Source organism: Geotrypetes seraphini, chromosome 1, assembly GCF_902459505.1.
Source record: "Geotrypetes seraphini chromosome 1, aGeoSer1.1, whole genome shotgun sequence".
NCBI lineage: Eukaryota > Metazoa > Chordata > Amphibia > Gymnophiona > Dermophiidae > Geotrypetes > Geotrypetes seraphini.
This window is the reverse complement of record NC_047084.1, coordinates 128,775,597-128,795,532: the sequence shown is the minus strand read 5'-3', so window position 1 is coordinate 128,795,532 and position 19,936 is coordinate 128,775,597. Positions and strand designations below refer to the sequence as shown.

Genomic DNA, 19,936 nt, shown 5'->3' with positions numbered 1-19,936 from the left:
CTGCCTGCTCCGTGGCCCCCTTCTGTTCTCCCCCATAATTGCTGTCTGCCCACAGCACAACTCTCCTCCCAAAGCAGCCCCCTATCCCCCTGTTGTGCAATGCCTGCCTGCTCCATGGCCCCCCTTCTATTCCTCCCCCCATAATTGCTTTCTGCCCCCAGAACGACCATCCCCCCAAAGCAGCCCCCTTTGCCTCTCCCCCTGTTGTGCAATGCCTGCCTGCTTCGTGCACTCAGCACAACCCTCCCACCAAAACAGCTCCTTTTTCTGCCTGCTCCATAGCCCTTCTTTTTTGGCTTCCCCTCCCGTTCTTACCTCCCTCCATCCATCCATGGTTCCTGCCGTCGCTGCCGCTCCTGTTCCTGTTCAAAGCGGTCTGCTTAGGTTCATGGGCGGCTGTATTGAACCTCGCAGGCCGCTCTCCATATGATAGCATGTTCCTACTGACGCGATCGCGTCAGAGGGAACGTGCTTCATGTGGAGAGCGACCTGCGAAGTTCGCTACAGCCGGCCGCGAACCTCATCAGGCCACTTCAAACAGGAGCGGCAGCGGTTGGTTCGGGAGGGGGGAGTCGTCGACTTGTTCCCTACTGACACTGCTGTGGCGCAAGGGGATCGGGACCATGCTGGCAGCGAGACAGCCCTCTCCCTCCTCCCCTCGCGGGCTTGGCAGATAAGTAATTCCGTGCTGTGGAGGCGATCGTTGGCTGGCTGCGGTCCAGGCTTGGAGAAGGCAGGGGGTGCTAGCGGCCGGCAGCCGCCACTCCGCAGGTGGAAAGCAGGGAAAGGCGCGCATGTGCACTTGTCTTACCTCGCGTGAGGCCAGACAGTAAGCCGCGCATGCGCACTTCCTATGGGTCGGTACAGCTCACGGAAAACCGGCGCAAGCATAGTAAGTTCGCATGCGCGGCTTACCGTTTTATTATATAAGATTATTATCCTTACTGGAACACAAATTGAGCAAACGATGAAACAAAACAGCACCATTGTAATAAAAATTAAAGACAAATTAAACAATTACAAAGAAGTGCTATTAAAGTGTTCCGCTAATATTGTTATCTAATGCAATGTATTTTGCATTCTAATCTGAATAATTTAACAAAAAAAGGTTAACAACAGACCAAAAAAACCAGTAGAAAAGGGAATATCCTTAGAAATTCACTAGCAATCTTGTAGCACAATGGGAAGACACTGGCCTGGTAAATGCAAGGTTGCAAGTTCAAGACCCTGAAATATTCTATCTGCTTATGCATAATAAAGAAAGTGAAAAAGTCAGTACTAGTAAGCTTTTTTTTTTTTTTTTTTTTTCTCCCCCCAAAGTGCTGTAGGCTTTTGCCTTTTCCCAGAGAGCAATTTTTTTTTTTTCCAGGATGCCTATAGAGGATTTAGACCGAGCATGTTCTGCATCGCCTGAACTCCTCGCAGCCAATATCCGTAGCATTAGGAAGCGGTAAGCTCTGCTCTGCCAAAAGGGATGGCGTGAAATCAAGGCTAAGAAGCCTGAAGAAAAGCCCCATTCTGCCTACGGCCATACCGCCCTGAATGTGCCCGATCCCGTCTGATCTCGGAAGCCAACCAGGATAGGGCCTGGTTAGTACCTGGATGGGTGACCACCTGGGAATACCAGGTGCTGTAGGCTTTCGCCTTTTCCCAGAGAGCAATTTTTTTTTTTTTCCAGGATGCCTATAGAGGATTTAGACCGAGCATGTTCTGCATCGCCTGAACTCCTCGCAGCCAATATCCGTAGCATTAGGAAGCGGTAAGCTCTGCTCTGCCAAAAGGGATGGCGTGAAATCAAGGCTAAGAAGCCTGAAGAAAAGCCCCATTCTGCCTACGGCCATACCGCCCTGAATGTGCCCGATCCCGTCTGATCTCGGAAGCCAACCAGGATAGGGCCTGGTTAGTACCTGGATGGGTGACCACCTGGGAATACCAGGTGCTGTAGGCTTTTCGCCTTTTCCCAGAGAGCAATTTTTTTTTTTTTCCAGGATGCCTATAGAGGATTTAGACCGAGCATGTTCTGCATCGCCTGAACTCCTCGCAGCCAATATCCGTAGCATTAGGAAGCGGTAAGCTCTGCTCTGCCAAAAGGGATGGCGTGAAATCAAGGCTAAGAAGCCTGAAGAAAAGCACCATTCTGCCTACGGCCATACCGCCCTGAATGTGCCCGATCCCGTCTGATCTCGGAAGCCAACCAGGATAGGGCCTGGTTAGTACCTGGATGGGTGACCACCTGGGAATACCAGGTGCTGTAGGCTTTTCGCCTTTTCCCAGAGAGCAATTTTTTTTTTTTTCCAGGATGCCTATAGAGGATTTAGACCGAGCATGTTCTGCATCGCCTGAACTCCTCGCAGCCAATATCCGTAGCATTAGGAAGCGGTAAGCTCTGCTCTGCCAAAAGGGATGGCGTGAAATCAAGGCTAAGAAGCCTGAAGAAAAGCCCCATTCTGCCTACGGCCATACCGCCCTGAATGTGCCTGATCCCGTCTGATCTCGGAAGCCAACCAGGATAGGGCCTGGTTAGTACCTGGATGGGTGACCACCTGGGAATACCAGGTGCTGTAGGCTTTCGCCTTTTCCCAGAGAGCAATTTTTTTTTTTTTCCAGGATGCCTATAGAGGATTTAGACCGAGCATGTTCTGCATCGCCTGAACTCCTCGCAGCCAATATCCGTAGCATTAGGAAGCGGTAAGCTCTGCTCTGCCAAAAGGGATGGCGTGAAATCAAGGCTAAGAAGCCTGAAGAAAAGCACCATTCTGCCTACGGCCATACCGCCCTGAATGTGCCCGATCCCGTCTGATCTCGGAAGCCAACCAGGATAGGGCCTGGTTAGTACCTGGATGGGTGACCACCTGGGAATACCAGGTGCTGTAGGCTTTTGCCTTTTCCCATAGAGCAATTTTTTTTTTTTTCCAGGATGCCTATAGAGGATTTAGACCGAGCATGTTCTGCATCGCCTGAACTCCTCGCAGCCAATATCCGTAGCATTAGGAAGCGGTAAGCTCTGCTCTGCCAAAAGGGATGGCGTGAAATCAAGGCTAAGAAGCCTGAAGAAAAGCCCCATTCTGCCTACGGCCATACCGCCCTGAATGTGCCCGATCCCGTCTGATCTCGGAAGCCAACCAGGATAGGGCCTGGTTAGTACCTGGATGGGTGACCACCTGGGAATACCAGGTGCTGTAGGCTTTTGCCTTTTCCCAGAGAGCAATTTTTTTTTTTTTCCAGGATGCCTATAGAGGATTTAGACCGAGCATGTTCTGCATCGCCTGAACTCCTCGCAGCCAATATCCGTAGCATTAGGAAGCGGTAAGCTCTGCTCTGCCAAAAGGGATGGCGTGAAATCAAGGCTAAGAAGCCTGAAGAAAAGCCCCATTCTGCCTACGGCCATACCGCCCTGAATGTGCCCGATCCCGTCTGATCTCGGAAGCCAACCAGGATAGGGCCTGGTTAGTACCTGGATGGGTGACCACCTGGGAATACCAGGTGCTGTAGGCTTTCACCTTTTCCCAGAGAGCAATTTTTTTTTTTTTCCAGGATGCCTATAGAGGATTTAGACCGAGCATGTTCTGCATCGCCTGAACTCCTCGCAGCCAATATCCGTAGCATTAGGAAGCGGTAAGCTCTGCTCTGCCAAAAGGGATGGCGTGAAATCAAGGCTAAGAAGCCTGAAGAAAAGCACCATTCTGCCTACGGCCATACCGCCCTGAATGTGCCCGATCCCGTCTGATCTCGGAAGCCAACCAGGATAGGGCCTGGTTAGTACCTGGATGGGTGACCACCTGGGAATACCAGGTGCTGTAGGCTTTTGCCTTTTCCCAGAGAGCAATTTTTTTTTTTTTCCAGGATGCCTATAGAGGATTTAGACCGAGCATGTTCTGCATCGCCTGAACTCCTCGCAGCCAATATCCGTAGCATTAGGAAGCGGTAAGCTCTGCTCTGCCAAAAGGGATGGCGTGAAATCAAGGCTAAGAAGCCTGAAGAAAAGCCCCATTCTGCCTACAGCCATACCGCCCTGAATGTGCCCGATCCCGTCTGATCTCGGAAGCCAACCAGGATAGGGCCTGGTTAGTACCTGGATGGGTGACCACCTGGGAATACCAGGTGCTGTAGGCTTTCGCCTTTTCCCAGAGAGCAATTTTTTTTTTTTTCCAGGATGCCTATAGAGGATTTAGACCGAGCATGTTCTGCTTCGCCTGAACTCCTCGCAGCCAATATCCGTAGCATTAGGAAGCGGTAAGCTCTGCTCTGCCAAAAGGGATGGCGTGAAATCAAGGCTAAGAAGCCTGAAGAAAAGCCCCATTCTGCCTACGGCCATACCGCCCTGAATGTGCCCGATCCCGTCTGATCTCGGAAGCCAACCAGGATAGGGCCTGGTTAGTACCTGGATGGGTGACCACCTGGGAATACCAGGTGCTGTAGGCTTTTGCCTTTTCCCAGAGAGCAATTTTTTTTTTTTTCCAGGATGCCTATAGAGGATTTAGACCGAGCATGTTCTGCATCGCCTGAACTCCTCGCAGCCAATATCCGTAGCATTAGGAAGCGGTAAGCTCTGCTCTGCCAAAAGGGATGGCGTGAAATCAAGGCTAAGAAGCCTGAAGAAAAGCCCCATTCTGCCTACGGCCATACCGCCCTGAATGTGCCCGATCCTGTCTGATCTCGGAAGCCAACCAGGATAGGGCCTGGTTAGTACCTGGATGGGTGACCACCTGGGAATACCAGGTGCTGTAGGCTTTTGCCTTTTCCCAGAGAGCAATTTTTTTTTTTTTCCAGGATGCCTATAGAGGATTTAGACCGAGCATGTTCTGCATCGCCTGAACTCCTCGCAGCCAATATCCGTAGCATTAGGAAGCGGTAAGCTCTGCTCTGCCAAAAGGGATGGCGTGAAATCAAGGCTAAGAAGCCTGAAGAAAAGCCCCATTCTGCCTACGGCCATACCGCCCTGAATGTGCCCGATCCCGTCTGATCTCGGAAGCCAACCAGGATAGGGCCTGGTTAGTACCTGGATGGGTGACCACCTGGGAATACCAGGTGCTGTAGGCTTTCGCCTTTTCCCAGAGAGCAATTTTTTTTTTTTTCCAGGATGCCTATAGAGGATTTAGACCGAGCATGTTCTGCATCGCCTGAACTCCTCGCAGCCAATATCCGTAGCATTAGGAAGCGGTAAGCTCTGCTCTGCCAAAAGGGATGGCGTGAAATCAAGGCTAAGAAGCCTGAAGAAAAGCACCATTCTGCCTACGGCCATACCGCCCTGAATGTGCCCGATCCCGTCTGATCTCGGAAGCCAACCAGGATAGGGCCTGGTTAGTACCTGGATGGGTGACCACCTGGGAATACCAGGTGCTGTAGGCTTTTCGCCTTTTCCCAGAGAGCAATTTTTTTTTTTTTCCAGGATGCCTATAGAGGATTTAGACCGAGCATGTTCTGCATCGCCTGAACTCCTCGCAGCCAATATCCGTAGCATTAGGAAGCGGTAAGCTCTGCTCTGCCAAAAGGGATGGCGTGAAATCAAGGCTAAGAAGCCTGAAGAAAAGCCCCATTCTGCCTACGGCCATACCGCCCTGAATGTGCCCGATCCCGTCTGATCTCGGAAGCCAACCAGGATAGGGCCTGGTTAGTACCTGGATGGGTGACCACCTGGGAATACCAGGTGCTGTAGGCTTTTGCCTTTTCCCAGAGAGCAATTTTTTTTTTTTTCCAGGATGCCTATAGAGGATTTAGACCGAGCATGTTCTGCATCGCCTGAACTCCTCGCAGCCAATATCCGTAGCATTAGGAAGCGGTAAGCTCTGCTCTGCCAAAAGGGATGGCGTGAAATCAAGGCTAAGAAGCCTGAAGAAAAGCCCCATTCTGCCTACGGCCATACCGCCCTGAATGTGCCCGATCCCGTCTGATCTCGGAAGCCAACCAGGATAGGGCCTGGTTAGTACCTGGATGGGTGACCACCTGGGAATACCAGGTGCTGTAGGCTTTTGCCTTTTCCCAGAGAGCAATTTTTTTTTTTTTCCAGGATGCCTATAGAGGATTTAGACCGAGCATGTTCTGCATCGCCTGAACTCCTCGCAGCCAATATCCGTAGCATTAGGAAGCGGTAAGCTCTGCTCTGCCAAAAGGGATGGCGTGAAATCAAGGCTAAGAAGCCTGAAGAAAAGCCCCATTCTGCCTACGGCCATACCGCCCTGAATGTGCCCGATCCCGTCTGATCTCGGAAGCCAACCAGGATAGGGCCTGGTTAGTACCTGGATGGGTGACCACCTGGGAATACCAGGTGCTGTAGGCTTTTGCCTTTTCCCAGAGAGCAATTTTTTTTTTTTTCCAGGATGCCTATAGAGGATTTAGACCGAGCATGTTCTGCATCGCCTGAACTCCTCGCAGCCAATATCCGTAGCATTAGGAAGCGGTAAGCTCTGCTCTGCCAAAAGGGATGGCGTGAAATCAAGGCTAAGAAGCCTGAAGAAAAGCCCCATTCTGCCTACGGCCATACCGCCCTGAATGTGCCCGATCCCGTCTGATCTCGGAAGCCAACCAGGATAGGGCCTGGTTAGTACCTGGATGGGTGACCACCTGGGAATACCAGGTGCTGTAGGCTTTTCGCCTTTTCCCAGAGAGCAATTTTTTTTTTTTTCCAGGATGCCTATAGAGGATTTAGACCGAGCATGTTCTGCATCGCCTGAACTCCTCGCAGCCAATATCCGTAGCATTAGGAAGCGGTAAGCTCTGCTCTGCCAAAAGGGATGGCGTGAAATCAAGGCTAAGAAGCCTGAAGAAAAGCCCCATTCTGCCTACGGCCATACCGCCCTGAATGTGCCCGATCCCGTCTGATCTCGGAAGCCAACCAGGATAGGGCCTGGTTAGTACCTGGATGGGTGACCACCTGGGAATACCAGGTGCTGTAGGCTTTTGCCTTTTCCCAGAGAGCAATTTTTTTTTTTTTCCAGGATGCCTATAGAGGATTTAGACCGAGCATGTTCTGCATCGCCTGAACTCCTCGCAGCCAATATCCGTAGCATTAGGAAGCGGTAAGCTCTGCTCTGCCAAAAGGGATGGCGTGAAATCAAGGCTAAGAAGCCTGAAGAAAAGCCCCATTCTGCCTACGGCCATACCGCCCTGAATGTGCCCGATCCCGTCTGATCTCGGAAGCCAACCAGGATAGGGCCTGGTTAGTACCTGGATGGGTGACCACCTGGGAATACCAGGTGCTGTAGGCTTTTGCCTTTTCCCAGAGAGCAATTTTTTTTTTTTTTCCAGGATGCCTATAGAGGATTTAGACCGAGCATGTTCTGCATCGCCTGAACTCCTCGCAGCCAATATCCGTAGCATTAGGAAGCGGTAAGCTCTGCTCTGCCAAAAGGGATGGCGTGAAATCAAGGCTAAGAAGCCTGAAGAAAAGCCCCATTCTGCCTACGGCCATACCGCCCTGAATGTGCCCGATCCCGTCTGATCTCGGAAGCCAACCAGGATAGGGCCTGGTTAGTACCTGGATGGGTGACCACCTGGGAATACCAGGTGCTGTAGGCTTTTGCCTTTTCCCAGAGAGCAATTTTTTTTTTTTTCCAGGATGCCTATAGAGGATTTAGACCGAGCATGTTCTGCATCGCCTGAACTCCTCGCAGCCAATATCCGTAGCATTAGGAAGCGGTAAGCTCTGCTCTGCCAAAAGGGATGGCGTGAAATCAAGGCTAAGAAGCCTGAAGAAAAGCCCCATTCTGCCTACGGCCATACCGCCCTGAATGTGCCCGATCCCGTCTGATCTCGGAAGCCAACCAGGATAGGGCCTGGTTAGTACCTGGATGGGTGACCACCTGGGAATACCAGGTGCTGTAGGCTTTTGCCTTTTCCCAGAGAGCAATTTTTTTTTTTTTCCAGGATGCCTATAGAGGATTTAGACCGAGCATGTTCTGCATCGCCTGAACTCCTCGCAGCCAATATCCGTAGCATTAGGAAGCGGTAAGCTCTGCTCTGCCAAAAGGGATGGCGTGAAATCAAGGCTAAGAAGCCTGAAGAAAAGCCCCATTCTGCCTACGGCCATACCGCCCTGAATGTGCCCGATCCCGTCTGATCTCGGAAGCCAACCAGGATAGGGCCTGGTTAGTACCTGGATGGGTGACCACCTGGGAATACCAGGTGCTGTAGGCTTTTGCCTTTTCCCAGAGAGCAATTTTTTTTTTTTTCCAGGATGCCTATAGAGGATTTAGACCGAGCATGTTCTGCATCGCCTGAACTCCTCGCAGCCAATATCCGTAGCATTAGGAAGCGGTAAGCTCTGCTCTGCCAAAAGGGATGGCGTGAAATCAAGGCTAAGAAGCCTGAAGAAAAGCCCCATTCTGCCTACGGCCATACCGCCCTGAATGTGCCCGATCCCGTCTGATCTCGGAAGCCAACCAGGATAGGGCCTGGTTAGTACCTGGATGGGTGACCACCTGGGAATACCAGGTGCTGTAGGCTTTTGCCTTTTCCCAGAGAGCAATTTTTTTTTTTTTCCAGGATGCCTATAGAGGATTTAGACCGAGCATGTTCTGCATCGCCTGAACTCCTCGCAGCCAATATCCGTAGCATTAGGAAGCGGTAAGCTCTGCTCTGCCAAAAGGGATGGCGTGAAATCAAGGCTAAGAAGCCTGAAGAAAAGCCCCATTCTGCCTACGGCCATACCGCCCTGAATGTGCCCGATCCCGTCTGATCTCGGAAGCCAACCAGGATAGGGCCTGGTTAGTACCTGGATGGGTGACCACCTGGGAATACCAGGTGCTGTAGGCTTTTGCCTTTTCCCAGAGAGCAATTTTTTTTTTTTTCCAGGATGCCTATAGAGGATTTAGACCGAGCATGTTCTGCATCGCCTGAACTCCTCGCAGCCAATATCCGTAGCATTAGGAAGCGGTAAGCTCTGCTCTGCCAAAAGGGATGGCGTGAAATCAAGGCTAAGAAGCCTGAAGAAAAGCCCCATTCTGCCTACGGCCATACCGCCCTGAATGTGCCCGATCCCGTCTGATCTCGGAAGCCAACCAGGATAGGGCCTGGTTAGTACCTGGATGGGTGACCACCTGGGAATACCAGGTGCTGTAGGCTTTTGCCTTTTCCCAGAGAGCAATTTTTTTTTTTTTCCAGGATGCCTATAGAGGATTTAGACCGAGCATGTTCTGCATCGCCTGAACTCCTCGCAGCCAATATCCGTAGCATTAGGAAGCGGTAAGCTCTGCTCTGCCAAAAGGGATGGCGTGAAATCAAGGCTAAGAAGCCTGAAGAAAAGCCCCATTCTGCCTACGGCCATACCGCCCTGAATGTGCCCGATCCCGTCTGATCTCGGAAGCCAACCAGGATAGGGCCTGGTTAGTACCTGGATGGGTGACCACCTGGGAATACCAGGTGCTGTAGGCTTTTGCCTTTTCCCAGAGAGCAATTTTTTTTTTTTTCCAGGATGCCTATAGAGGATTTAGACCGAGCATGTTCTGCATCGCCTGAACTCCTCGCAGCCAATATCCGTAGCATTAGGAAGCGGTAAGCTCTGCTCTGCCAAAAGGGATGGCGTGAAATCAAGGCTAAGAAGCCTGAAGAAAAGCCCCATTCTGCCTACGGCCATACCGCCCTGAATGTGCCCGATCCCGTCTGATCTCGGAAGCCAACCAGGATAGGGCCTGGTTAGTACCTGGATGGGTGACCACCTGGGAATACCAGGTGCTGTAGGCTTTTCGCCTTTTCCCAGAGAGCAATTTTTTTTTTTTTCCAGGATGCCTATAGAGGATTTAGACCGAGCATGTTCTGCATCGCCTGAACTCCTCGCAGCCAATATCCGTAGCATTAGGAAGCGGTAAGCTCTGCTCTGCCAAAAGGGATGGCGTGAAATCAAGGCTAAGAAGCCTGAAGAAAAGCCCCATTCTGCCTACGGCCATACCGCCCTGAATGTGCCCGATCCCGTCTGATCTCGGAAGCCAACCAGGATAGGGCCTGGTTAGTACCTGGATGGGTGACCACCTGGGAATACCAGGTGCTGTAGGCTTTTGCCTTTTCCCAGAGAGCAATTTTTTTTTTTTTCCAGGATGCCTATAGAGGATTTAGACCGAGCATGTTCTGCATCGCCTGAACTCCTCGCAGCCAATATCCGTAGCATTAGGAAGCGGTAAGCTCTGCTCTGCCAAAAGGGATGGCGTGAAATCAAGGCTAAGAAGCCTGAAGAAAAGCCCCATTCTGCCTACGGCCATACCGCCCTGAATGTGCCCGATCCCGTCTGATCTCGGAAGCCAACCAGGATAGGGCCTGGTTAGTACCTGGATGGGTGACCACCTGGGAATACCAGGTGCTGTAGGCTTTTGCCTTTTCCCAGAGAGCAATTTTTTTTTTTTTCCAGGATGCCTATAGAGGATTTAGACCGAGCATGTTCTGCATCGCCTGAACTCCTCGCAGCCAATATCCGTAGCATTAGGAAGCGGTAAGCTCTGCTCTGCCAAAAGGGATGGCGTGAAATCAAGGCTAAGAAGCCTGAAGAAAAGCCCCATTCTGCCTACGGCCATACTGCCCTGAATGTGCCCGATCCCGTCTGATCTCGGAAGCCAACCAGGATAGGGCCTGGTTAGTACCTGGATGGGTGACCACCTGGGAATACCAGGTGCTGTAGGCTTTTGCCTTTTCCCAGAGAGCAATTTTTTTTTTTTTTCCAGGATGCCTATAGAGGATTTAGACCGAGCATGTTCTGCATCGCCTGAACTCCTCGCAGCCAATATCCGTAGCATTAGGAAGCGGTAAGCTCTGCTCTGCCAAAAGGGATGGCGTGAAATCAAGGCTAAGAAGCCTGAAGAAAAGCCCCATTCTGCCTACGGCCATACCGCCCTGAATGTGCCCGATCCCGTCTGATCTCGGAAGCCAACCAGGATAGGGCCTGGTTAGTACCTGGATGGGTGACCACCTGGGAATACCAGGTGCTGTAGGCTTTTGCCTTTTCCCAGAGAGCAATTTTTTTTTTTTTTCCAGGATGCCTATAGAGGATTTAGACCGAGCATGTTCTGCATCGCCTGAACTCCTCGCAGCCAATATCCGTAGCATTAGGAAGCGGTAAGCTCTGCTCTGCCAAAAGGGATGGCGTGAAATCAAGGCTAAGAAGCCTGAAGAAAAGCCCCATTCTGCCTACGGCCATACCGCCCTGAATGTGCCCGATCCCGTCTGATCTCGGAAGCCAACCAGGATAGGGCCTGGTTAGTACCTGGATGGGTGACCACCTGGTAATACCAGGTGCTGTAGGCTTTTGCCTTTTCCCAGAGAGCAATTTTTTTTTTTTTCCAGGATGCCTATAGAGGATTTAGACCGAGCATGTTCTGCATCGCCTGAACTCCTCGCAGCCAATATTCGTAGCATTAGGAAGCGGTAAGCTCTGCTCTGCCAAAAGGGATGGCGTGAAATCAAGGCTAAGAAGCCTGAAGAAAAGCCCCATTCTGCCTACGGCCATACCGCCCTGAATGTGCCCGATCCCGTCTGATCTCGGAAGCCAACCAGGATAGGGCCTGGTTAGTACCTGGATGGGTGACCACCTGGGAATACCAGGTGCTGTAGGCTTTTGCCTTTTCCCAGAGAGCAATTTTTTTTTTTTTCCAGGATGCCTATAGAGGATTTAGACCGAGCATGTTCTGCATCGCCTGAACTCCTCGCAGCCAATATCCGTAGCATTAGGAAGCGGTAAGCTCTGCTCTGCCAAAAGGGATGGCGTGAAATCAAGGCTAAGAAGCCTGAAGAAAAGCCCCATTCTGCCTACGGCCATACCGCCCTGAATGTGCCCTGATCCCGTCTGATCTCGGAAGCCAACCAGGATAGGGCCTGGTTAGTACCTGGATGGGTGACCACCTGGGAATACCAGGTGCTGTAGGCTTTTGCCTTTTCCCAGAGAGCAATTTTTTTTTTTTTCCAGGATGCCTATAGAGGATTTAGACCGAGCATGTTCTGCATCGCCTGAACTCCTCGCAGCCAATATCCGTAGCATTAGGAAGCGGTAAGCTCTGCTCTGCCAAAAGGGATGGCGTGAAATCAAGGCTAAGAAGCCTGAAGAAAAGCCCCATTCTGCCTACGGCCATACCGCCCTGAATGTGCCCGATCCCGTCTGATCTCGGAAGCCAACCAGGATAGGGCCTGGTTAGTACCTGGATGGGTGACCACCTGGGAATACCAGGTGCTGTAGGCTTTTGCCTTTTCCCAGAGAGCAATTTTTTTTTTTTTCCAGGATGCCTATAGAGGATTTAGACCGAGCATGTTCTGCATCGCCTGAACTCCTCGCAGCCAATATCCGTAGCATTAGGAAGCGGTAAGCTCTGCTCTGCCAAAAGGGATGGCGTGAAATCAAGGCTAAGAAGCCTGAAGAAAAGCACCATTCTGCCTACGGCCATACCGCCCTGAATGTGCCCTGATCCCGTCTGATCTCGGAAGCCAACCAGGATAGGGCCTGGTTAGTACCTGGATGGGTGACCACCTGGGAATACCAGGTGCTGTAGGCTTTTGCCTTTTCCCAGAGAGCAATTTTTTTTTTTTTCCAGGATGCCTATAGAGGATTTAGACCGAGCATGTTCTGCATCGCCTGAACTCCTCGCAGCCAATATCCGTAGCATTAGGAAGCGGTAAGCTCTGCTCTGCCAAAAGGGATGGCGTGAAATCAAGGCTAAGAAGCCTGAAGAAAAGCCCCATTCTGCCTACGGCCATACCGCCCTGAATGTGCCCGATCCCGTCTGATCTCGGAAGCCAACCAGGATAGGGCCTGGTTAGTACCTGGATGGGTGACCACCTGGGAATACCAGGTGCTGTAGGCTTTTGCCTTTTCCCAGAGAGCAATTTTTTTTTTTTTCCAGGATGCCTATAGAGGATTTAGACCGAGCATGTTCTGCATCGCCTGAACTCCTCGCAGCCAATATCCGTAGCATTAGGAAGCGGTAAGCTCTGCTCTGCCAAAAGGGATGGCGTGAAATCAAGGCTAAGAAGCCTGAAGAAAAGCCCCATTCTGCCTACGGCCATACCGCCCTGAATGTGCCCGATCCCGTCTGATCTCGGAAGCCAACCAGGATAGGGCCTGGTTAGTACCTGGATGGGTGACCACCTGGGAATACCAGGTGCTGTAGGCTTTTGCCTTTTCCCAGAGAGCAATTTTTTTTTTTTTCCAGGATGCCTATAGAGGATTTAGACCGAGCATGTTCTGCATCGCCTGAACTCCTCGCAGCCAATATCCGTAGCATTAGGAAGCCGTAAGCTCTGCTCTGCCAAAAGGGATGGCGTGAAATCAAGGCTAAGAAGCCTGAAGAAAAGCCTGAAGAAAAGCCCATTCTGCCTACGGCCATACCGCCCTGAATGTGCCCGATCCCGTCTGATCTCGGAAGCCAACCAGGATAGGGCCTGGTTAGTACCTGGATGGGTGACCACCTGGGAATACCAGGTGCTGTAGGCTTTTGCCTTTTCCCAGAGAGCAATTTTTTTTTTTTTCCAGGATGCCTATAGAGGATTTAGACCGAGCATGTTCTGCATCGCCTGAACTCCTCGCAGCCAATATCCGTAGCATTAGGAAGCGGTAAGCTCTGCTCTGCCAAAAGGGATGGCGTGAAATCAAGGCTAAGAAGCCTGAAGAAAAGCCCCATTCTGCCTACGGCCATACCGCCCTGAATGTGCCCGATCCCGTCTGATCTCGGAAGCCAACCAGGATAGGGCCTGGTTAGTACCTGGATGGGTGACCACCTGGGAATACCAGGTGCTGTAGGCTTTTGCCTTTTCCCAGAGAGCAATTTTTTTTTTTTTTCCAGGATGCCTATAGAGGATTTAGACCGAGCATGTTCTGCATCGCCTGAACTCCTCGCAGCCAATATCCGTAGCATTAGGAAGCGGTAAGCTCTGCTCTGCCAAAAGGGATGGCGTGAAATCAAGGCTAAGAAGCCTGAAGAAAAGCCCCATTCTGCCTACGGCCATACCGCCCTGAATGTGCCCGATCCCGTCTGATCTCGGAAGCCAACCAGGATAGGGCCTGGTTAGTACCTGGATGGGTGACCACCTGGGAATACCAGGTGCTGTAGGCTTTTCGCCTTTTCCCAGAGAGCAATTTTTTTTTTTTTCCAGGATGCCTATAGAGGATTTAGACCGAGCATGTTCTGCATCGCCTGAACTCCTCGCAGCCAATATCCGTAGCATTAGGAAGCGGTAAGCTCTGCTCTGCCAAAAGGGATGGCGTGAAATCAAGGCTAAGAAGCCTGAAGAAAAGCCCCATTCTGCCTACGGCCATACCGCCCTGAATGTGCCCGATCCCGTCTGATCTCGGAAGCCAACCAGGATAGGGCCTGGTTAGTACCTGGATGGGTGACCACCTGGGAATACCAGGTGCTGTAGGCTTTTCGCCTTTTCCCAGAGAGCAATTTTTTTTTTTTTTCCAGGATGCCTATAGAGGATTTAGACCGAGCATGTTCTGCATCGCCTGAACTCCTCGCAGCCAATATCCGTAGCATTAGGAAGCGGTAAGCTCTGCTCTGCCAAAAGGGATGGCGTGAAATCAAGGCTAAGAAGCCTGAAGAAAAGCCCCATTCTGCCTACGGCCATACCGCCCTGAATGTGCCCGATCCCGTCTGATCTCGGAAGCCAACCAGGATAGGGCCTGGTTAGTACCTGGATGGGTGACCACCTGGGAATACCAGGTGCTGTAGGCTTTTGCCTTTTCCCAGAGAGCAATTTTTTTTTTTTTCCAGGATGCCTATAGAGGATTTAGACCGAGCATGTTCTGCATCGCCTGAACTCCTCGCAGCCAATATCCGTAGCATTAGGAAGCGGTAAGCTCTGCTCTGCCAAAAGGGATGGCGTGAAATCAAGGCTAAGAAGCCTGAAGAAAAGCCCCATTCTGCCTACGGCCATACCGCCCTGAATGTGCCCGATCCCGTCTGATCTCGGAAGCCAACCAGGATAGGGCCTGGTTAGTACCTGGATGGGTGACCACCTGGGAATACCAGGTGCTGTAGGCTTTTGCCTTTTCCCAGAGAGCAATTTTTTTTTTTTTCCAGGATGCCTATAGAGGATTTAGACCGAGCATGTTCTGCATCGCCTGAACTCCTCGCAGCCAATATCCGTAGCATTAGGAAGCGGTAAGCTCTGCTCTGCCAAAAGGGATGGCGTGAAATCAAGGCTAAGAAGCCTGAAGAAAAGCCCCATTCTGCCTACGGCCATACCGCCCTGAATGTGCCCGATCCCGTCTGATCTCGGAAGCCAACCAGGATAGGGCCTGGTTAGTACCTGGATGGGTGACCACCTGGGAATACCAGGTGCTGTAGGCTTTTGCCTTTTCCCAGAGAGCAATTTTTTTTTTTTTTCCAGGATGCCTATAGAGGATTTAGACCGAGCATGTTCTGCATCGCCTGAACTCCTCGCAGCCAATATCCGTAGCATTAGGAAGCGGTAAGCTCTGCTCTGCCAAAAGGGATGGCGTGAAATCAAGGCTAAGAAGCCTGAAGAAAAGCCCCATTCTGCCTACGGCCATACCGCCCTGAATGTGCCCGATCCCGTCTGATCTCGGAAGCCAACCAGGATAGGGCCTGGTTAGTACCTGGATGGGTGACCACCTGGGAATACCAGGTGCTGTAGGCTTTTGCCTTTTCCCAGAGAGCAATTTTTTTTTTTTTTCCAGGATGCCTATAGAGGATTTAGACCGAGCATGTTCTGCATCGCCTGAACTCCTCGCAGCCAATATCCGTAGCATTAGGAAGCGGTAAGCTCTGCTCTGCCAAAAGGGATGGCGTGAAATCAAGGCTAAGAAGCCTGAAGAAAAGCCCCATTCTGCCTACGGCCATACCGCCCTGAATGTGCCCGATCCCGTCTGATCTCGGAAGCCAACCAGGATAGGGCCTGGTTAGTACCTGGATGGGTGACCACCTGGGAATACCAGGTGCTGTAGGCTTTTGCCTTTTCCCAGAGAGCAATTTTTTTTTTTTTCCAGGATGCCTATAGAGGATTTAGACCGAGCATGTTCTGCATCGCCTGAACTCCTCGCAGCCAATATCCGTAGCATTAGGAAGCGGTAAGCTCTGCTCTGCCAAAAGGGATGGCGTGAAATCAAGGCTAAGAAGCCTGAAGAAAAGCCCCATTCTGCCTACGGCCATACCGCCCTGAATGTGCCCGATCCCGTCTGATCTCGGAAGCCAACCAGGATAGGGCCTGGTTAGTACCTGGATGGGTGACCACCTGGGAATACCAGGTGCTGTAGGCTTTTGCCTTTTCCCAGAGAGCAATTTTTTTTTTTTTTCCAGGATGCCTATAGAGGATTTAGACCGAGCATGTTCTGCTTCGCCTGAACTCCTCGCAGCCAATATCCGTAGCATTAGGAAGCGGTAAGCTCTGCTCTGCCAAAAGGGATGGCGTGAAATCAAGGCTAAGAAGCCTGAAGAAAAGCCCCATTCTGCCTACGGCCATACCGCCCTGAATGTGCCCGATCCCGTCTGATCTCGGAAGCCAACCAGGATAGGGCCTGGTTAGTACCTGGATGGGTGACCACCTGGGAATACCAGGTGCTGTAGGCTTTTCGCCTTTTCCCAGAGAGCAATTTTTTTTTTTTTCCAGGATGCCTATAGAGGATTTAGACCGAGCATGTTCTGCATCGCCTGAACTCCTCGCAGCCAATATCCGTAGCATTAGGAAGCGGTAAGCTCTGCTCTGCCAAAAGGGATGGCGTGAAATCAAGGCTAAGAAGCCTGAAGAAAAGCCCCATTCTGCCTACGGCCATACCGCCCTGAATGTGCCCTGATCCCGTCTGATCTCGGAAGCCAACCAGGATAGGGCCTGGTTAGTACCTGGATGGGTGACCACCTGGGAATACCAGGTGCTGTAGGCTTTTGCCTTTTCCCAGAGAGCAATTTTTTTTTTTTTTCCAGGATGCCTATAGAGGATTTAGACCGAGCATGTTCTGCATCGCCTGAACTCCTCGCAGCCAATATCCGTAGCATTAGGAAGCGGTAAGCTCTGCTCTGCCAAAAGGGATGGCGTGAAATCAAGGCTAAGAAGCCTGAAGAAAAGCACCATTCTGCCTACGGCCATACCGCCCTGAATGTGCCCGATCCCGTCTGATCTCGGAAGCCAACCAGGATAGGGCCTGGTTAGTACCTGGATGGGTGACCACCTGGGAATACCAGGTGCTGTAGGCTTTTGCCTTTTCCCAGAGAGCAATTTTTTTTTTTTTCCAGGATGCCTATAGAGGATTTAGACCGAGCATGTTCTGCATCGCCTGAACTCCTCGCAGCCAATATCCGTAGCATTAGGAAGCGGTAAGCTCTGCTCTGCCAAAAGGGATGGCGTGAAATCAAGGCTAAGAAGCCTGAAGAAAAGCACCATTCTGCCTACGGCCATACCGCCCTGAATGTGCCTGATCCCGTCTGATCTCGGAAGCCAACCAGGATAGGGCCTGGTTAGTACCTGGATGGGTGACCACCTGGGAATACCAGGTGCTGTAGGCTTTTGCCTTTTCCCAGAGAGCAATTTTTTTTTTTTTCCAGGATGCCTATAGAGGATTTAGACCGAGCATGTTCTGCATCGCCTGAACTCCTCGCAGCCAATATCCGTAGCATTAGGAAGCGGTAAGCTCTGCTCTGCCAAAAGGGATGGCGTGAAATCAAGGCTAAGAAGCCTGAAGAAAAGCCCCATTCTGCCTACGGCCATACCGCCCTGAATGTGCCCGATCCCGTCTGATCTCGGAAGCCAACCAGGATAGGGCCTGGTTAGTACCTGGATGGGTGACCACCTGGGAATACCAGGTGCTGTAGGCTTTTGCCTTTTCCCAGAGAGCAATTTTTTTTTTTTTCCAGGATGCCTATAGAGGATTTAGACCGAGCATGTTCTGCATCGCCTGAACTCCTCGCAGCCAATATCCGTAGCATTAGGAAGCGGTAAGCTCTGCTCTGCCAAAAGGGATGGCGTGAAATCAAGGCTAAGAAGCCTGAAGAAAAGCACCATTCTGCCTACGGCCATACCGCCCTGAATGTGCCCGATCCCGTCTGATCTCGGAAGCCAACCAGGATAGGGCCTGGTTAGTACCTGGATGGGTGACCACCTGGGAATACCAGGTGCTGTAGGCTTTTCGCCTTTTCCCAGAGAGCAATTTTTTTTTTTTTCCAGGATGCCTATAGAGGATTTAGACCGAGCATGTTCTGCATCGCCTGAACTCCTCGCAGCCAATATCCGTAGCATTAGGAAGCGGTAAGCTCTGCTCTGCCAAAAGGGATGGCGTGAAATCAAGGCTAAGAAGCCTGAAGAAAAGCCCCATTCTGCCTACGGCCATACCGCCCTGAATGTGCCCGATCCCGTCTGATCTCGGAAGCCAACCAGGATAGGGCCTGGTTAGTACCTGGATGGGTGACCACCTGGGAATACCAGGTGCTGTAGGCTTTTGCCTTTTCCCAGAGAGCAATTTTTTTTTTTTTCCAGGATGCCTATAGAGGATTTAGACCGAGCATGTTCTGCATCGCCTGAACTCCTCGCAGCCAATATCCGTAGCATTAGGAAGCGGTAAGCTCTGCTCTGCCAAAAGGGATGGCGTGAAATCAAGGCTAAGAAGCCTGAAGAAAAGCCCCATTCTGCCTACGGCCATACCGCCCTGAATGTGCCCGATCCCGTCTGATCTCGGAAGCCAACCAGGATAGGGCCTGGTTAGTACCTGGATGGGTGACCACCTGGGAATACCAGGTGCTGTAGGCTTTTGCCTTTTCCCAGAGAGCAATTTTTTTTTTTTTTCCAGGATGCCTATAGAGGATTTAGACCGAGCATGTTCTGCTTCGCCTGAACTCCTCGCAGCCAATATCCGTAGCATTAGGAAGCGGTAAGCTCTGCTCTGCCAAAAGGGATGGCGTGAAATCAAGGCTAAGAAGCCTGAAGAAAAGCCCCATTCTGCCTACGGCCATACCGCCCTGAATGTGCCCTGATCCCGTCTGATCTCGGAAGCCAACCAGGATAGGGCCTGGTTAGTACCTGGATGGGTGACCACCTGGGAATACCAGGTGCTGTAGGCTTTCGCCTTTTCCCAGAGAGCAATTTTTTTTTTTTTCCAGGATGCCTATAGAGGATTTAGACCGAGCATGTTCTGCATCGCCTGAACTCCTCGCAGCCAATATCCGTAGCATTAGGAAGCGGTAAGCTCTGCTCTGCCAAAAGGGATGGCGTGAAATCAAGGCTAAGAAGCCTGAAGAAAAGCACCATTCTGCCTACGGCCATACCGCCCTGAATGTGCCCGATCCCGTCTGATCTCGGAAGCCAACCAGGATAGGGCCTGGTTAGTACCTGGATGGGTGACCACCTGGGAATACCAGGTGCTGTAGGCTTTTGCCTTTTCCCAGAGAGCAATTTTTTTTTTTTTCCAGGATGCCTATAGAGGATTTAGACCGAGCATGTTCTGCTTCGCCTGAACTCCTCGCAGCCAATATCCGTAGCATTAGGAAGCGGTAAGCTCTGCTCTGCCAAAAGGGATGGCGTGAAATCAAGGCTAAGAAGCCTGAAGAAAAGCACCATTCTGCCTACGGCCATACCGCCCTGAATGTGCCCGATCCCGTCTGATCTCGGAAGCCAACCAGGATAGGGCCTGGTTAGTACCTGGATGGGTGACCACCTGGGAATACCAGGTGCTGTAGGCTTTTGCCTTTTCCCAGAGAGCAATTTTTTTTTTTTTCCAGGATGCCTATAGAGGATTTATACCGAGCATGTTCTGCATCGCCTGAACTCCTCGCAGCCAATATCCTCTAGCATTAGGAAGCGTAAGCTCTGCTCTGCCAAAAGGGATGGCGTGAAAATCAAGGCTAACGAAGCCTGAAGAAAGCCCCATTCTGCCTACGGCCATACCGGCCCTGAATGATGCCCGATCCCGTCTGATCTCTGGAAGCCAACCTAGGAGAGGGCCTGGTGGTTAGTACCTGGATGGGTGACACACCTGGGAATACCAGGTGCTGTAGGCTTTGTGGCGAACTGGATTATTCAT

At 51.3% G+C, this 19,936-nt stretch overlaps 59 non-coding genes across 59 annotated transcripts; all 59 read left to right on the top strand.

Moving 5' to 3' along the window:
• Nucleotides 1-1,520: 1,520 nt before the first annotated feature.
• Nucleotides 1,521-1,639, top strand: LOC117352712. The gene has a single exon (XR_004537781.1). It is a non-coding gene; the product is annotated as a 5S ribosomal RNA (ribosomal RNA).
• Nucleotides 1,640-1,829: 190 nt separating this feature from the next.
• On the top strand, nucleotides 1,830-1,948 carry LOC117352711. The gene has a single exon (XR_004537780.1). It is a non-coding gene; the product is annotated as a 5S ribosomal RNA (ribosomal RNA).
• A 191-nt stretch (nucleotides 1,949-2,139) lies between these two features.
• Nucleotides 2,140-2,258, top strand: LOC117352710. Its single transcript, XR_004537779.1, has one exon. It is a non-coding gene; the product is annotated as a 5S ribosomal RNA (ribosomal RNA).
• A 191-nt stretch (nucleotides 2,259-2,449) lies between these two features.
• LOC117352717 lies at nucleotides 2,450-2,568 on the top strand. Its single transcript, XR_004537786.1, has one exon. It is a non-coding gene; the product is annotated as a 5S ribosomal RNA (ribosomal RNA).
• Nucleotides 2,569-2,758: 190 nt separating this feature from the next.
• On the top strand, nucleotides 2,759-2,877 carry LOC117352709. Its single transcript, XR_004537778.1, has one exon. It is a non-coding gene; the product is annotated as a 5S ribosomal RNA (ribosomal RNA).
• A 190-nt stretch (nucleotides 2,878-3,067) lies between these two features.
• On the top strand, nucleotides 3,068-3,186 carry LOC117352707. The gene has a single exon (XR_004537776.1). It is a non-coding gene; the product is annotated as a 5S ribosomal RNA (ribosomal RNA).
• A 190-nt stretch (nucleotides 3,187-3,376) lies between these two features.
• Nucleotides 3,377-3,495, top strand: LOC117352706. Its single transcript, XR_004537775.1, has one exon. It is a non-coding gene; the product is annotated as a 5S ribosomal RNA (ribosomal RNA).
• A 190-nt stretch (nucleotides 3,496-3,685) lies between these two features.
• LOC117352705 lies at nucleotides 3,686-3,804 on the top strand. Its single transcript, XR_004537774.1, has one exon. It is a non-coding gene; the product is annotated as a 5S ribosomal RNA (ribosomal RNA).
• Nucleotides 3,805-3,994: 190 nt separating this feature from the next.
• LOC117352713 lies at nucleotides 3,995-4,113 on the top strand. Its single transcript, XR_004537782.1, has one exon. It is a non-coding gene; the product is annotated as a 5S ribosomal RNA (ribosomal RNA).
• A 190-nt stretch (nucleotides 4,114-4,303) lies between these two features.
• LOC117352703 lies at nucleotides 4,304-4,422 on the top strand. Its single transcript, XR_004537773.1, has one exon. It is a non-coding gene; the product is annotated as a 5S ribosomal RNA (ribosomal RNA).
• Nucleotides 4,423-4,612: 190 nt separating this feature from the next.
• Nucleotides 4,613-4,731, top strand: LOC117352722. Its single transcript, XR_004537791.1, has one exon. It is a non-coding gene; the product is annotated as a 5S ribosomal RNA (ribosomal RNA).
• Nucleotides 4,732-4,921: 190 nt separating this feature from the next.
• LOC117352702 lies at nucleotides 4,922-5,040 on the top strand. The gene has a single exon (XR_004537772.1). It is a non-coding gene; the product is annotated as a 5S ribosomal RNA (ribosomal RNA).
• A 190-nt stretch (nucleotides 5,041-5,230) lies between these two features.
• Nucleotides 5,231-5,349, top strand: LOC117352701. The gene has a single exon (XR_004537771.1). It is a non-coding gene; the product is annotated as a 5S ribosomal RNA (ribosomal RNA).
• A 191-nt stretch (nucleotides 5,350-5,540) lies between these two features.
• On the top strand, nucleotides 5,541-5,659 carry LOC117352700. Its single transcript, XR_004537770.1, has one exon. It is a non-coding gene; the product is annotated as a 5S ribosomal RNA (ribosomal RNA).
• Nucleotides 5,660-5,849: 190 nt separating this feature from the next.
• On the top strand, nucleotides 5,850-5,968 carry LOC117352699. The gene has a single exon (XR_004537769.1). It is a non-coding gene; the product is annotated as a 5S ribosomal RNA (ribosomal RNA).
• Nucleotides 5,969-6,158: 190 nt separating this feature from the next.
• Nucleotides 6,159-6,277, top strand: LOC117352698. Its single transcript, XR_004537768.1, has one exon. It is a non-coding gene; the product is annotated as a 5S ribosomal RNA (ribosomal RNA).
• Nucleotides 6,278-6,467: 190 nt separating this feature from the next.
• Nucleotides 6,468-6,586, top strand: LOC117352697. Its single transcript, XR_004537767.1, has one exon. It is a non-coding gene; the product is annotated as a 5S ribosomal RNA (ribosomal RNA).
• Nucleotides 6,587-6,777: 191 nt separating this feature from the next.
• LOC117352695 lies at nucleotides 6,778-6,896 on the top strand. The gene has a single exon (XR_004537765.1). It is a non-coding gene; the product is annotated as a 5S ribosomal RNA (ribosomal RNA).
• A 190-nt stretch (nucleotides 6,897-7,086) lies between these two features.
• On the top strand, nucleotides 7,087-7,205 carry LOC117352694. The gene has a single exon (XR_004537764.1). It is a non-coding gene; the product is annotated as a 5S ribosomal RNA (ribosomal RNA).
• A 191-nt stretch (nucleotides 7,206-7,396) lies between these two features.
• Nucleotides 7,397-7,515, top strand: LOC117352693. Its single transcript, XR_004537763.1, has one exon. It is a non-coding gene; the product is annotated as a 5S ribosomal RNA (ribosomal RNA).
• Nucleotides 7,516-7,705: 190 nt separating this feature from the next.
• Nucleotides 7,706-7,824, top strand: LOC117352692. Its single transcript, XR_004537762.1, has one exon. It is a non-coding gene; the product is annotated as a 5S ribosomal RNA (ribosomal RNA).
• Nucleotides 7,825-8,014: 190 nt separating this feature from the next.
• Nucleotides 8,015-8,133, top strand: LOC117352691. The gene has a single exon (XR_004537761.1). It is a non-coding gene; the product is annotated as a 5S ribosomal RNA (ribosomal RNA).
• Nucleotides 8,134-8,323: 190 nt separating this feature from the next.
• LOC117352876 lies at nucleotides 8,324-8,442 on the top strand. Its single transcript, XR_004537927.1, has one exon. It is a non-coding gene; the product is annotated as a 5S ribosomal RNA (ribosomal RNA).
• Nucleotides 8,443-8,632: 190 nt separating this feature from the next.
• Nucleotides 8,633-8,751, top strand: LOC117352875. The gene has a single exon (XR_004537926.1). It is a non-coding gene; the product is annotated as a 5S ribosomal RNA (ribosomal RNA).
• A 190-nt stretch (nucleotides 8,752-8,941) lies between these two features.
• LOC117352874 lies at nucleotides 8,942-9,060 on the top strand. The gene has a single exon (XR_004537925.1). It is a non-coding gene; the product is annotated as a 5S ribosomal RNA (ribosomal RNA).
• A 190-nt stretch (nucleotides 9,061-9,250) lies between these two features.
• Nucleotides 9,251-9,369, top strand: LOC117352873. The gene has a single exon (XR_004537924.1). It is a non-coding gene; the product is annotated as a 5S ribosomal RNA (ribosomal RNA).
• A 190-nt stretch (nucleotides 9,370-9,559) lies between these two features.
• Nucleotides 9,560-9,678, top strand: LOC117352872. Its single transcript, XR_004537923.1, has one exon. It is a non-coding gene; the product is annotated as a 5S ribosomal RNA (ribosomal RNA).
• Nucleotides 9,679-9,869: 191 nt separating this feature from the next.
• LOC117352870 lies at nucleotides 9,870-9,988 on the top strand. The gene has a single exon (XR_004537921.1). It is a non-coding gene; the product is annotated as a 5S ribosomal RNA (ribosomal RNA).
• Nucleotides 9,989-10,178: 190 nt separating this feature from the next.
• On the top strand, nucleotides 10,179-10,297 carry LOC117352869. Its single transcript, XR_004537920.1, has one exon. It is a non-coding gene; the product is annotated as a 5S ribosomal RNA (ribosomal RNA).
• A 190-nt stretch (nucleotides 10,298-10,487) lies between these two features.
• LOC117352718 lies at nucleotides 10,488-10,606 on the top strand. Its single transcript, XR_004537787.1, has one exon. It is a non-coding gene; the product is annotated as a 5S ribosomal RNA (ribosomal RNA).
• A 191-nt stretch (nucleotides 10,607-10,797) lies between these two features.
• On the top strand, nucleotides 10,798-10,916 carry LOC117352868. Its single transcript, XR_004537919.1, has one exon. It is a non-coding gene; the product is annotated as a 5S ribosomal RNA (ribosomal RNA).
• A 191-nt stretch (nucleotides 10,917-11,107) lies between these two features.
• On the top strand, nucleotides 11,108-11,226 carry LOC117352723. Its single transcript, XR_004537792.1, has one exon. It is a non-coding gene; the product is annotated as a 5S ribosomal RNA (ribosomal RNA).
• A 190-nt stretch (nucleotides 11,227-11,416) lies between these two features.
• Nucleotides 11,417-11,535, top strand: LOC117352867. Its single transcript, XR_004537918.1, has one exon. It is a non-coding gene; the product is annotated as a 5S ribosomal RNA (ribosomal RNA).
• Nucleotides 11,536-11,725: 190 nt separating this feature from the next.
• On the top strand, nucleotides 11,726-11,845 carry LOC117352728. Its single transcript, XR_004537797.1, has one exon. It is a non-coding gene; the product is annotated as a 5S ribosomal RNA (ribosomal RNA).
• Nucleotides 11,846-12,035: 190 nt separating this feature from the next.
• On the top strand, nucleotides 12,036-12,154 carry LOC117352866. Its single transcript, XR_004537917.1, has one exon. It is a non-coding gene; the product is annotated as a 5S ribosomal RNA (ribosomal RNA).
• A 190-nt stretch (nucleotides 12,155-12,344) lies between these two features.
• LOC117352727 lies at nucleotides 12,345-12,464 on the top strand. Its single transcript, XR_004537796.1, has one exon. It is a non-coding gene; the product is annotated as a 5S ribosomal RNA (ribosomal RNA).
• A 190-nt stretch (nucleotides 12,465-12,654) lies between these two features.
• On the top strand, nucleotides 12,655-12,773 carry LOC117352865. Its single transcript, XR_004537916.1, has one exon. It is a non-coding gene; the product is annotated as a 5S ribosomal RNA (ribosomal RNA).
• Nucleotides 12,774-12,963: 190 nt separating this feature from the next.
• LOC117352864 lies at nucleotides 12,964-13,082 on the top strand. Its single transcript, XR_004537915.1, has one exon. It is a non-coding gene; the product is annotated as a 5S ribosomal RNA (ribosomal RNA).
• A 201-nt stretch (nucleotides 13,083-13,283) lies between these two features.
• Nucleotides 13,284-13,402, top strand: LOC117352863. The gene has a single exon (XR_004537914.1). It is a non-coding gene; the product is annotated as a 5S ribosomal RNA (ribosomal RNA).
• Nucleotides 13,403-13,592: 190 nt separating this feature from the next.
• LOC117352862 lies at nucleotides 13,593-13,711 on the top strand. The gene has a single exon (XR_004537913.1). It is a non-coding gene; the product is annotated as a 5S ribosomal RNA (ribosomal RNA).
• A 191-nt stretch (nucleotides 13,712-13,902) lies between these two features.
• LOC117352861 lies at nucleotides 13,903-14,021 on the top strand. The gene has a single exon (XR_004537912.1). It is a non-coding gene; the product is annotated as a 5S ribosomal RNA (ribosomal RNA).
• A 191-nt stretch (nucleotides 14,022-14,212) lies between these two features.
• Nucleotides 14,213-14,331, top strand: LOC117352859. Its single transcript, XR_004537910.1, has one exon. It is a non-coding gene; the product is annotated as a 5S ribosomal RNA (ribosomal RNA).
• A 192-nt stretch (nucleotides 14,332-14,523) lies between these two features.
• Nucleotides 14,524-14,642, top strand: LOC117352858. Its single transcript, XR_004537909.1, has one exon. It is a non-coding gene; the product is annotated as a 5S ribosomal RNA (ribosomal RNA).
• Nucleotides 14,643-14,832: 190 nt separating this feature from the next.
• On the top strand, nucleotides 14,833-14,951 carry LOC117352856. Its single transcript, XR_004537907.1, has one exon. It is a non-coding gene; the product is annotated as a 5S ribosomal RNA (ribosomal RNA).
• Nucleotides 14,952-15,141: 190 nt separating this feature from the next.
• On the top strand, nucleotides 15,142-15,260 carry LOC117352855. Its single transcript, XR_004537906.1, has one exon. It is a non-coding gene; the product is annotated as a 5S ribosomal RNA (ribosomal RNA).
• A 191-nt stretch (nucleotides 15,261-15,451) lies between these two features.
• On the top strand, nucleotides 15,452-15,570 carry LOC117352854. The gene has a single exon (XR_004537905.1). It is a non-coding gene; the product is annotated as a 5S ribosomal RNA (ribosomal RNA).
• A 191-nt stretch (nucleotides 15,571-15,761) lies between these two features.
• LOC117352853 lies at nucleotides 15,762-15,880 on the top strand. Its single transcript, XR_004537904.1, has one exon. It is a non-coding gene; the product is annotated as a 5S ribosomal RNA (ribosomal RNA).
• A 190-nt stretch (nucleotides 15,881-16,070) lies between these two features.
• On the top strand, nucleotides 16,071-16,189 carry LOC117352842. The gene has a single exon (XR_004537893.1). It is a non-coding gene; the product is annotated as a 5S ribosomal RNA (ribosomal RNA).
• A 191-nt stretch (nucleotides 16,190-16,380) lies between these two features.
• On the top strand, nucleotides 16,381-16,499 carry LOC117352831. Its single transcript, XR_004537883.1, has one exon. It is a non-coding gene; the product is annotated as a 5S ribosomal RNA (ribosomal RNA).
• A 191-nt stretch (nucleotides 16,500-16,690) lies between these two features.
• Nucleotides 16,691-16,810, top strand: LOC117352726. The gene has a single exon (XR_004537795.1). It is a non-coding gene; the product is annotated as a 5S ribosomal RNA (ribosomal RNA).
• Nucleotides 16,811-17,001: 191 nt separating this feature from the next.
• Nucleotides 17,002-17,120, top strand: LOC117352820. Its single transcript, XR_004537872.1, has one exon. It is a non-coding gene; the product is annotated as a 5S ribosomal RNA (ribosomal RNA).
• Nucleotides 17,121-17,310: 190 nt separating this feature from the next.
• Nucleotides 17,311-17,429, top strand: LOC117352716. The gene has a single exon (XR_004537785.1). It is a non-coding gene; the product is annotated as a 5S ribosomal RNA (ribosomal RNA).
• Nucleotides 17,430-17,619: 190 nt separating this feature from the next.
• LOC117352809 lies at nucleotides 17,620-17,738 on the top strand. Its single transcript, XR_004537863.1, has one exon. It is a non-coding gene; the product is annotated as a 5S ribosomal RNA (ribosomal RNA).
• A 190-nt stretch (nucleotides 17,739-17,928) lies between these two features.
• On the top strand, nucleotides 17,929-18,047 carry LOC117352796. Its single transcript, XR_004537852.1, has one exon. It is a non-coding gene; the product is annotated as a 5S ribosomal RNA (ribosomal RNA).
• A 191-nt stretch (nucleotides 18,048-18,238) lies between these two features.
• LOC117352785 lies at nucleotides 18,239-18,357 on the top strand. The gene has a single exon (XR_004537841.1). It is a non-coding gene; the product is annotated as a 5S ribosomal RNA (ribosomal RNA).
• Nucleotides 18,358-18,547: 190 nt separating this feature from the next.
• LOC117352774 lies at nucleotides 18,548-18,666 on the top strand. The gene has a single exon (XR_004537833.1). It is a non-coding gene; the product is annotated as a 5S ribosomal RNA (ribosomal RNA).
• Nucleotides 18,667-18,857: 191 nt separating this feature from the next.
• Nucleotides 18,858-18,977, top strand: LOC117352725. The gene has a single exon (XR_004537794.1). It is a non-coding gene; the product is annotated as a 5S ribosomal RNA (ribosomal RNA).
• A 190-nt stretch (nucleotides 18,978-19,167) lies between these two features.
• LOC117352763 lies at nucleotides 19,168-19,286 on the top strand. Its single transcript, XR_004537827.1, has one exon. It is a non-coding gene; the product is annotated as a 5S ribosomal RNA (ribosomal RNA).
• Nucleotides 19,287-19,476: 190 nt separating this feature from the next.
• On the top strand, nucleotides 19,477-19,595 carry LOC117352752. The gene has a single exon (XR_004537816.1). It is a non-coding gene; the product is annotated as a 5S ribosomal RNA (ribosomal RNA).
• Nucleotides 19,596-19,936: the final 341 nt, after the last annotated feature.